The sequence below is a fragment of the Erythrolamprus reginae genome, chromosome 1 (assembly GCF_031021105.1).
Source record: "Erythrolamprus reginae isolate rEryReg1 chromosome 1, rEryReg1.hap1, whole genome shotgun sequence".
Taxonomy (NCBI): Eukaryota; Metazoa; Chordata; class Lepidosauria; order Squamata; family Dipsadidae; genus Erythrolamprus; species Erythrolamprus reginae.
In genome coordinates this window covers 79,499,050-79,508,585 of record NC_091950.1, presented here as the reverse complement: position 1 = coordinate 79,508,585, position 9,536 = coordinate 79,499,050, and positions in this window count along the sequence as shown.

The following is a 9,536-nucleotide window of genomic DNA, read 5'->3' as shown; positions in this document are numbered from 1 at the left end:
GGTGGCGGGGCCTGCGTGTTCGGAGCAATGCTTTGCTCTAATGCGGGACTTCAGAGCCCTTTGCGCTCAGTTGGGGGTGCCTTTTGCCTCTGAGAAGACCGAAGACCCCGCCACCAAGATTACCTTCCTCGGTATTGAATTGGACTCAGAAGAGCAATCTTCTAGATTGCCCCTGGATAAATTGACTAAAATCAGGGATAAGCTTGATACAGTTCTGGGCTGCAGGAAGGTATCCCAGCAGCTCCAGGAACTAGCTGGGATACTTAATTTTGCCTGCCAGGTTGTGGTGCCGGGCAGGGCCTTTTCTAGGAGATTATATACTGCGATGAAGGGGCTTCGTTTGCCCCATTATCGTACCCGCTTATGTGCAGGGGTCAGGGCTGACCTCTGCGTGTGGCGGGAGTTTTTAGACCAATTTAATGGGCTGTCTTTTTGGAGGCACGAGCTTCTTTTGGAAGCTGAGTTGCAGCTCTGCTCCGATGCTGCGGGGACTTGTGGTTTTGGGGTAGTGTTAGGTGACCAGTGGTGCTGGTCGGTTTGGCCTCCGGAATGGAGTGCCTCTTCATTGGTTAAGGATTTGACTTTTTTGGAGCTCTTCCCCTTGATAGTGGCCCTAGAGCTTTGGGGTGAGCAGTTTAGGGACAAGATTGTGCATTTTTGGTGTGACAACCTAGCGGTTGTCCATGTTGTGAACGCCCTGTCCTCTAAGAGTGACAGGGTCATGCGGCTTGTCCGCCATTTTGTGCACAGGTCCTTGTCCCTAAACACGTTGTTTTTGGCTAGGCATGTCCCCGGGTTAGATAACGGGGTTGCTGATGCCTTGTCCCGTGGTCAGTTGTCCAGGTTTCGGACCCTGGCCCCGTGGGCACGAGAGTCGCCAGAGGCATTCCCAGACCACCTTTGGAGCCTGGGCAGGCTCCCGAGCGGTACAGAGATGAGGCCTCCAGGGCTATCGCCCTCTCGGTAGCACCGGGCACCCTGCGGGCTTACCAGCGTGCAGGTAAGGAGTTTGGGGATTTCAGGCAGGATAGGGGTTACCCCCGTAGTTGGCCTGCCCCAGTTGAGCACCTGGCAGAATTTTGTGTCCAGCTTAGGCAGCGTGGCCTTTCATTTAGGACTATTAGGTCCAGGTTAGCCGGCCTCGCCTTTTTGTCTAAGGCGGGGGGGTTTAGAGATTTTTCTGGTGACTTCCGCATTCAGAAGATGCTGGAAGGCTGGGTGAGGGAGCGACTGGGAGCCCCTTGTGACACTCATCAGGCCCTGACGGTTCAGCAGCTGTCCCTGATAAATCAGGCTTTAGACAGTCTGTGTGCCTCCTTGTACGAGGCCCGTCTTTTTAGGGCAGTGACTTGTGTCATGTTTTTTGGGGCCCTCAGGGTCAGTGAGGCCATGGCCTCCTCTCAAGCTGACACGTCGCTCCGAGCCTTCCAGTATGCTGATCTAGCCTTCAGGCGGGGGGGGGGGGGTATCCCTTGTAGTAAGGCATTCTAAGACAGATCAGCTGCACAGAGGGGTTTGTATTGAGCTCAGTGCAGCCGCCGACCAGTCTGTGTGTCCGGTGGCCGCCTTGCAGCATTATTGTAGTTTATGTGGGTCAGGGCAAGGGTACCTTTTTAAGCATCTGGACGGTACCCCTCTGACCCGTTATCAATTTTGGGTGTTAGTGTCCAGGGCAATGGCTCCCGCCGGCTATGGAACACATTCATTCCGTATCGGCGGCGCCACTAGCGCAGCACTTTCTGGTTTCCCGGCCCAGCGGATTCGGGAGATCGGCCGCTGGTGGTCAGCGGCATATTTGGGTTATGTTAGGCCCGCTGAGGATTCTAGGCAGGGCTTAGGCTAGGTAACCTCTCTGTGTGTCCTCTTTCAGGTCCCCACGCCAATACGAAACCGACGGCGCTGCTGTGCGGCCACAGCATGATATTTTGGGCTGGCCGCTCAGCAGCCAGAAGCGCCATCGGGACCCAGTTGTCATTGGGACGGTGGGTCAAGGTCGTTTGGATGGGCCGAAGAGGTATGTGGTGGGAGGGACTCCTGCCGGCATTGCTGGGGGGGCAGCATCCCACGGCTGCACCCAGCGGTACTGGGCGGGCGGCTTCCCAGGGTCGCGCCTAGGTTGGACTGGGAGGGCGGCATCCCATTGCTGCGCCCAGATGGCTGGTCTTATTTATTTATTTATTTATTTATTTATTTATTTATTTATTATTTGGATTTGTATGCCGCCCCTCTCCGAAGACTCGGGGCGGCTCACAACAAGTGTAAAACAAATCATAAATAATTCAATTAATTAAAATATTTAAAGATTTAAAAAACCCCATATACTAACAGACACACACACAGGCATACCATGTATAAATTAAATTAAATGTGCCCAGGGGGAGATGTTTAGTTCCCCCATGCCTGACGGCAAAGGTGGGTTTTGAGGAGTTTACGGAAGGCAGGAAGAGTAGGGGCAGTTCTGATCTCCGGGGGGAGTTGGTTCCAGAGAGTCGGTGCCGCCACAGAGAAGGCTCTCCCCCTGGGGCCCGCCAACCGACATTGTTTAGTTGACGGGACCCGGAGGAGGCCCACTCTGTGGGACCTAATTGGTCGCTGGGATTCGTGCGGCAGAAGGCGGTCTCGGAGATATTCTGGTCCGATGCCATGAAGGGCTTTAAAGGTCATAACCAACACTTTGAATTGTGACCGGAAACTGATCGGCAGCCAATGCAGACTGCAGAGTGTTGGAGTAACATGGGCATACCTGGGTAAGCCCATGACTGCTCTCGCAGCTGCATTCTGCACGATCTGAAGTTTCTGAACACTTTTCAAAGGTAGCCCCATGTAGAGAGCATTACAGTAGTCGAACCTCGAAGTGATGAGGGCATGAGTGACTGTGAGCAATGAGTCCCGGTCCAGATAGGGCCGCAACTGGTGCACCAGGCGAACCTGGGCAAACGCCCCCCTCGCCACAGCTGAGAGATGGTTTTCTAATGTGAGCTGTGGATCGAGGAGGACGCCCAAGTTGCGGACCTCTCTGAGGGGGTCAGTAATTCCCCCCCCAGGGTAATGGACGGACAGATGGGATTGTCCTTGGGAGGCAGAACCCACAGCCACTCCGTCTTATCCGGGTTGAGTTTGAGTCTGTTGACACCCATCCAGGCCCCAACAGCCTCCAGGCACCGGCACATCACTTCCACCGCTTCGTTGACTGGGCATGGGGTGGAGATGTAAAGCTGGGTATCATCGGCATATTGATGATACCTCACCCCATGTCCTTGGATGATCTCACCTCGGTGGCAATGACCTGTGCCTGCTTGGGGGTCTACCATTGATCATCCAGGCGAGCGAAGACCTGCGGCGGCTTCGCTCGGTGTGGCCCAACACGCAAGTGGTGTGGTCAGAGATCCTCCCGAGGATCGTGTGGAGGGATGCCATTTCCCTTAGGGCCATTCACCGGGTCAGGCGTAGAGTAAATAAGGCCCTGGGCAGAATAGTCAGGGAATTAGGTGGGGTTGTAGTGGCCCATCCCCTCATCACTGTAGATCGGCTTTACCGGGCCGACGGCGTTCACCTGTCAGAACAGCGGAACGCCATTTTCTTACAGGACCTGCACCGGTCTCTGAGTGAGCTGGCGCAGCTAGAGGGGGGAGTCGGGGGGCCAAGATAGAGATCTGACTCCCGCTCCGTGGCAGGTTAGGGGCAGAAAACTGGGTGGTGGTTTAGCAACTGCGCGTTCTCCCTTGGGCATCTTTGGGGATGATTGACAGGTTATCTCCAAGCTTGTGGTGGAAGCGACCTGAGCATTTGGGGGGAACCTGTCTTTGGGTCCCGCACCTTTAAGTCCCCTGTTAGAGGTTAGCCGGCTGGACCCCCCTCATGCAAGTGCATGGCATGGTCTCAGGTGAGGGAGGGGTCCCTCACCTGGACTAGCATCGAGCTACGCCCATAAGTTGCCCAGGAAGTTTATCTGACGTCATTTTCCGCCCCGGAAGCATTTGTTTGACCCTGCAGGTCCATTGTTTGGGTCATAGTTGAGTATGTTAATTTATGCTAATTTAATTAAATAAATTATGCTAATTTATTATTAATAAAAATGACCCAGTTTAAATCCAGCTCCTTTTGTCCGTGTCGTTACTCCGTCTCTTCTGCAATAGCGCCGGCGGACTTACCCGCCGGCGGCATTTGCGGAAGGGCCGGGCAGACACCGGACCCCTGGTGGCCGCCATCTTGGGTCTCGGTCGAAGTCTCGCAAGGCGAGACTTCGGCCGAGAGTCAGGCCAACGTGGCCTGACTGCCAATAGGTCCGGGCGGGGCTTGCTGGCCCCATTTAAGGGCGCGCAGGCCCAGGCTCAGCCTTTTCACCCGGACCATTGCACCTGAGCAGACACCCACCCGCCCTCCCTATTTTGCAGTGTGCTATTGTGGGTCTCCCCTAGGGGGGCCGAATGGGAATTTTTTGCGGGTTTGCCTTTTAGCCGGGCCGTTTTTTCGCCCATTCCACACTGGGGAGATGGATGTGCGGTTAGGGGGTGCTTGCACCTGTTAGGCTAATTGGCTTACCTTTGGTCATTTGGGTAGGCAGGGCGTTCTGCATAAGCCACGCCCACAGTGTGGTAGGAAAAATGTTGATAGCCCTTCACTGTATATATATGTGTGTGTGTGTGTGTGTGTGTGTGTGTGTGCATTGAGTACCTGAACAATGATTGAAGGTATGTTTGCATACCACAGAAAGAGAATACAAAGCAATAAAAGGTCTTTCGTCATGTTTTAAAGTCACTGCTTCTCTAAGAGTCACACAATGAGTCAATTCCTTGCTACTGGATGGGTGATGGAGCAAGAGATCTAAAGCTTTCCAGAATGTTGAAAATGAATATCATATTAATTGTCAGTCACCACACAGCAGCAACCCAGCAGCATAGCAGCAGTCAATAGCATCGAAGCAACCACAATTTCTCAAATTCCATTCCCTCAGGAGTCATGGATCCCAGATTTTGGACATGTTCTGTAACTTCACCAATCTTAGGTACCTTTTTTCAAAAATTGTTGCCCTGTGGTGCAACATTTCATAGAGTTGAATACAATGATATTTTTTGTAGTATATAGACAATGAATGCTGATGTTTCTATATCTTTTTATTCTCAGTTATTCTACTATCAATCTACTATCAAATATTAATTTTTCAGCCAATGCTATTTTTCAGATCCTTCCAATCCAATGTTCAACAATATAACGTGAGGATGTTTTCCAGTTCTGTGGTAAATCTGTTTTTGCTGCCATCAGCACAAGAGACTTTTTAAAAAATCATAATGGTTGCTTTTTGACTGTCTGGACATACTGAAAACAAAGCTAATTGTAGATGTAAATTGATTAGTTGTTGTATCTGATGTCAAATGAAAAACATATGGCCAGATTTTTTTTCCCTGCAGAGGGTATTTCCACTACATATGAATTAAACATGCTTTTGTTAATAGTGTTTCCAGTAATGACAAAAGCCCACCTTATATGAGATTGATCATACAAGGTGCTTTGTGTAAAAGCTTTTAGAGACAGATTTGAATATCATTTTGGAGGATATTCAATGTATTGGACAATCAAGAAAAATCTCTTATTAGGGATACATGACTATGTAGATTGTTTCAGTGTTTAAAGCAGTTGTTATTTGATCCAGTAGTGGGTTCTAAAACCCATTACTACCAGTTTGCGCATGCGTTCACATGCGCAGAAGTGTCCTGGGCAGATGGGCAGTGTGTCCCACCACCATCACTAATGGTTCATAGAACTGGGCCGAACTGGGAGCAACCCACCGCTGGTTTGAACTCTGTATAATTCACAAGTTATGCAACAATAGCATTTTGACTTATATACTGCTTCACAGTGCCTTACAGCCCTCTCTAAGCAGTTTACAGAGTCATCATATTTTCCCCAACAATCTGGACCATCATTTTACCCAACTTGGTAGGATGGAAGGCTGAGTCAACCTTGAGCCAGTCAGAATTGAACTCCTAGCAGTGAGTAGTGATACTGCAATATTGCATTCCAACCACTGTACCATCACAGCTCATGTAATATGTAATTATTATTATTTGTTATTTATTGGATTTGTATGCCGCCCCTCTCCGTAGACTCAGGGTGGTTAATACACCATACATTATGATATATATTAGATATATGACATATATTGCATTATGTAACATAGGGTAAACTATTTGAACTTTATTTTCTTTAATATTTACTGGTTTGCCTTTTTTCCTACAGAAATTTAATCTACATATGTCTTTCCATTCTATGATTCCATTTTATAATTCATTACATAAGTTCAAGAATCTAGAAAGAAAATCAAAAGCAACATGTAGTCTTCAAGAAGCTTTAATGTACACTTCAAAAGAAGTTTGTTTTGGCTCCACAGTAAGCATGATAATTGAAAGAAAAGAACAAATAATAAGCTTGGTATTGAGGAAGGAGTTCCAGAAATGCTTCTGGAATTATTGATAGGGGAGAAGTACTTTAGGGTTGAACTGTGTGGGTGCTCTTTGGTGCTTTTGGAATTTGGTGGTTTTCTTGAAGAAAATATACTCAATTTGATATTGAAATATCTGCAAGAAAACCACCAAACTTCTGGAATTGTCTTTTCACTGATGGGATATATATTAATATATTGAAATATAAGGAGTCTGGAATCTTTGACTTTTTATATACCTGAATAAAGTACCTTTTGTTTCATTGACTTGCTTTCTCTACATGTTGGCCTAGGGCCATATGTTGCCAAACTATATACACTGCTGAAAAAAATAAAGGGAACACTTAAACAACACAACAAATCAAACTGTCCACTTAGGAAACAACACTGATTAACAATCAATTTCACATGCTGTTATGCACATTCAACTTTGTACAGAACAAAGTATTCAATGAGAATATTTCATTCATTCAGATCTAGGATGTGTTATTTGAGTGTTCCCTTTATTTTTTTCAGCAGTATATATTAGACTTATTCTGACTGATGGAAATTCCTATTTTTTACAAATTATAAATGCAATTTTGGAAAGTTCTACAGCTCCCGCATCAATAGGAAGATATGATTTTCCATCAGCTTTGGTGACTCAGTGGAGTAAGATAAAGCCAATCCTAGTTATTGGGGTGATGCTTTCAGTAGGTTTACATGGTGCATAATAATCAGTGGTTGTTACTGAAACAGGACACAGAAAACATCTTGCAGGAAATAAAAAGTAGCCTAAAGAAATTATGAAGCAGATGTCAACACAACATTCATTGGGCTTTTCCTCTCATCTCTATGTGACTGCAAATGCAAAGCTTGTAAAACAACTCACAACAGGAACATAGAAACTATTGTTCCATCTATGTTTGGCAATATGACCCTCCAGACATTGCTGGACTACAACTTCCACCCATCCCTCACCATTACTCAGGCTAATTAAGAGTGATGAAAGTTGTAATTCAACATCTGAAAGGTGACACTTTACCCTTCGTTAATCTACACCAATTGGCTGTGATTCTTCAGGATTTTAGACGGAGGTTTTCCTCAGCCTAAGTTGAAGGTGCCTGAAACTGAGCATAAATCTGCTCTATCTTGAGCTTGTTATACCATAACAGCAAAACAACTTCTTAATATATAAACATATTAGTATTTCTTACCTCCAAAATGTCTCATATTTTAAAATATAAATATATATATAAAGAAAACATCAAACAACAGGGTTAAAGATGATAGATGTGGCTTGTTGCAGATTTGGAGTAGAAAATGTTTTAGGGGAAGCACAGAAAACAAATAATACATGAAATAAATAATAATAATACATGGAAGAATAAAAAAGAACTGCATGTGTCTTTCAGCCAATGTGGGGCAGTGGAGTGAGGGTGGGGAGATCCTTTAAGCGGGTTTCAGAGTTGCTTTTTCTGCTATTCTTTTAATAGTTAAAGTTCTGTGATAAATTCACTGAGAAGTGAAACATTAATTTGTGTGAGCAGAGATTGCAATTAAGTTTTATGCCCTTTCATGTAGCATAATATGCTTTACACCAAATCCTACTGTGAACTAAATCCAGGCCCAGTAGGAACAATTCTATTGTCTTCAGTGAAACTATGCAGATTGACCGAGTGGGAACTAATTCTTTTTTGTTCTGTATGCTTTTGAGTCAGTCTTGACTCCTTGGAAAGTTCCTGCAGTTTTTTTAGCAAGATTTTGGAAGGGGCTTCCCATTGCCTGTTTCCTGAGAGAATGGCTGGCCCAAAGTCACCCACTGGAGGTAAGATTGGAACTTCCAGTTTCCTAGTTTTTAACCCACTGCCTTAACTACTATACCTAACTAGCTCTCCTAGATAAAAGATGAACAATTTCACTTGTGCCAGAACATGTGGGGCAGTGGCCCAGTGAGGCTCCTAGTCACAGAAATGAGGTGTCCTATTATTGGATGGAATACCTGTGAAATTATCTATATCAATAGTCAGTTACGGTGTGTTCTGTCTGGGTCCCCCCAGACGCCAACACCAACCAAAAATAGTATCCAGACACACTGGTAAAAAGCAAAGGCAGTTTATATAATTCAAAGCAAACACAGGTAACAAAAACTGTTCTTACAGACAGGAACACTATGAAGCTTCACAGAGGTTTCACGAAGGCCAGGCAATAAAACAGGATTCTTGCTGGCAAAAACAACGCTGGAGATAATAAAACCCACGCCTCCCCCAAGTCTTCCAGACTTCTAGGCCACAAGCCAAGATCAGAGACGCCGAGAATCGAAGCAAGGTCACAGGACTCCCAGTTGATAACTCTCCACAAGACTGTAAGGGCGGGCCTGCCTTTTCAACCCTGCTGAGGAGAACCATACCCAAACCCAGCTGTTGCCAATTCAGGGATGGAAATACCTTTCTAATTGGCCCCGTCTTTGAGCTGCACGTCGCTGCCTCATGTCTATTATAGCCTGTGAGTCTTCATCCAATGAATCCAGGCTACTAGCTGGGGAGAGCCCCCCTCCGGAGGTCTCAGGCTGCTCTCCCTCCTCCTCTTCCTGACGTTCCTCTCCCCCGTCTGCCTGGTCCTCCCCCTCCTGTTCACTGTCCTCCTCCTCTGGGCATGGATCCGGCAGAGATCCAGCCGGTCCCTGAGGAGCCTCAGGCTGAATCACAACACGGTGTAAGTTATTTGTAATAGACCTGTTCAATGCTTTGCAGAGGAAAGTTTTCTGCAGCAGTTGCATAAACCTGGAAAATGGTTACTTTAATAAAGCAAATTGCCTAGTCCCAAGAATCTCTTCCAAATCACATCCAAAGTATTACATAGCCCTGATTTGTAATTATATAAATGGATAGTTATTTTAATTTATGGATCGTATGTATGGATAGATATTATTAAGTATGGTTACTTATCTAGTTTTCCTTACTATGATTAACAATCCTTTTATTCTTCTTCAGCTTTTAATCCAAAGACATTAATTGACCCCGAATAGGGTAGCAAATGTATTAATTGGGACTGGCTATTATGATTATGTAACATCAGCATTTTGCCATCTTACACTAAGTTCAGTTTTAAAGTTTCA